This window comes from Oncorhynchus kisutch, linkage group LG19 (genome assembly GCF_002021735.2).
Source record: "Oncorhynchus kisutch isolate 150728-3 linkage group LG19, Okis_V2, whole genome shotgun sequence".
Lineage (NCBI taxonomy): Eukaryota > Metazoa > Chordata > Actinopteri > Salmoniformes > Salmonidae > Oncorhynchus > Oncorhynchus kisutch.
The window spans coordinates 33079846-33081943 of NC_034192.2; the positions used below are offsets into that span (position 1 = coordinate 33079846).

General features: G+C 48.2%; 1 long non-coding RNA gene across 1 annotated transcript; it reads right to left on the minus strand.

The window, feature by feature from the left end:
* Positions 1 to 931: 931 nt before the first annotated feature.
* LOC116355063 (uncharacterized) lies at positions 932 to 1689 on the minus strand. Its single transcript, XR_004204281.1, has 2 exons — positions 1459 to 1689; positions 932 to 1389 (listed from the first exon to the last, which is right to left on the minus strand). It is a non-coding gene; the product is annotated as an uncharacterized LOC116355063 (long non-coding RNA).
* Positions 1690 to 2098: the final 409 nt, after the last annotated feature.

Sequence of the window (2098 nt, forward strand, 5' to 3'; positions counted from 1 at the left end):
ACCACCTGAGCCAATGCGTGTTCACCCCGCTTCTATCCAGAAGGCGAGGTGGGACAGGTGCATCAAAGGTGGCACAGAGAAATTGAAAAACAGCTTATATCTCAAGGTCATCAGATTGTTAACAGCCACCACTTAGACTTGAAATCATTGGCCACTTTAATAAATGGAACACTAGTCACTTTAATAATGCCACTTTAAGAATGTTTACATATCTTGCATTACTCATCTTATATGTACAGTATATACTGTATACTGTATCCTTCACTATCTAGTCTTTACTATCTATTGCGTCTTAGCCGCTCTGTCACTGCTCATCCATATATTTAATACTGATATATTCTCATCCCATTCCTTTACTAGATTGTGTGTATTAGATTTAGTTGTGGAATTTGTTAGACATTAGGTTTTGCTGTGGAGTTGTTAGATATGACCTGTTAGATACTGCTGCACTGTCGGATCTAGAAGCATAAGCATTGGGTTGGGGGGTTGAGGAGACAAAATACATTGTGATAAATAAACATAGGCCATATAGTGGTTTGGGCTAATGTGAAAACATAAACCCACAAAGGTTTATGATAAGCCATCATTCAATAAAGTAGAGTTTAGCTACTCTTTGGATAACTCCATGTCTGTAAGAATTGTAGTCACATATTTGAATCCTCTGCAGCACATCTGTCAGCATTGGAGTGCAATTGTCACAACTGCATCCATTCTGTTGATCCTGGGGATGGGACTCCGGGTGCTGTTGCGGCCTCAGTTTCTAAAACAGCGGCTGCCATCTTAAGCTCAATTTTCCAATATTTTTTGGGTAAGAATCAAATAAGGTTCGACATCATCGACACCCCTCAAGTAAGATACTCTTCCTCCTCCCTCAACTCTTTCGTCGTCAGACACGTTCTTGGTTTGTAACGCATACACTGGGAGTCAGGAAGCAGGTGCAGAAGGTGAGTTTAATCATAAGAAAAAGGCAGATAAACAAAACAGGATAAGCATGAATGTGACAGGATAAGCATGAATGTGACAAAACCAATACTGCCTGATGAATGAGGCTACTAAGGGGCGGGAGTAGGCGTGACAGTAACCACCTCCTAACGTCTGGCCCAGCCACAGGACGATCCCGGCCAGGAGGATGGCCTCGAGGGCGAGGAGTGGGCTGGTCCTGGCGGTAGATATGGACATCTCTGACGATGTTAGGGTCCAGGATGTTGGCCGCTTGGACCCAATAGCACTCCTCTGGGCCCCTCCCAGTTCACCAGGTACTGGAGCCGACCCCCATGACGTCGGGAGTTCAGGAGGGACCTAACAGCATAGGCGGTCCCATCGATGACCAGGGTAGGCGGAGGGGTGTTGTGGGGGACGGCACCAGCCAGGGGACCAGGAACCACCGGCCTGAGGAGTGAACATGAAAAGAGAGTGAGATCCGGTAGTTGATGGGGGAATTGTAAACGTATATATTACCTCATTGACCCCCCAGAGGACCGTGAATGGCCCACAAACTGGGGGCTCAGCTTCCAGCAGGGCAGGTGGAGAGGGAGGTTCCTGGATGAGAGTCAGACTCGATGTTGGAACACGGGAGCCTCACTGTGGTGGCTGTCCGCCTGCTCCTTCTGGCGGTGGACGGCACTTTGGGGTCCACCCACGCAAACAGTGTGGTGAAGGAGGCTCAACATCATTTCTCAGAAGGCTGAAGAAATGTGGCTTGTCACCTAAAACTTTTACAGATGCACAATTGAGAGCACCCTGTTGGGCTGTATCACTGCCTGGTACGGCAACTGCACCTCCCACAATTGCAAGGCTCTCCAGAGGGTGGTGCAGTCTGCACAAAGCATCACCGGGGGTTAACTACCTACCTGCCCTCCAGGACACCTACAGCACCCAATGTCACAGGAAGGCCAAAAAGATCATCAAGGACAACAACCACCCTAGCCACTGCCTGTTCACCCCGCTACCATCCAGAAGGCGAGGTCAGTACAGGTGCATCAAAGCTGGGACTGAGAGACAGAAGCTGTTTTTCAATCTCAAGGCCATCAGACTGTTAAACAGCCATCACTAAACACAGAGAGGCTGCTGCCTACATACAGACTTGAAATCATTGGCC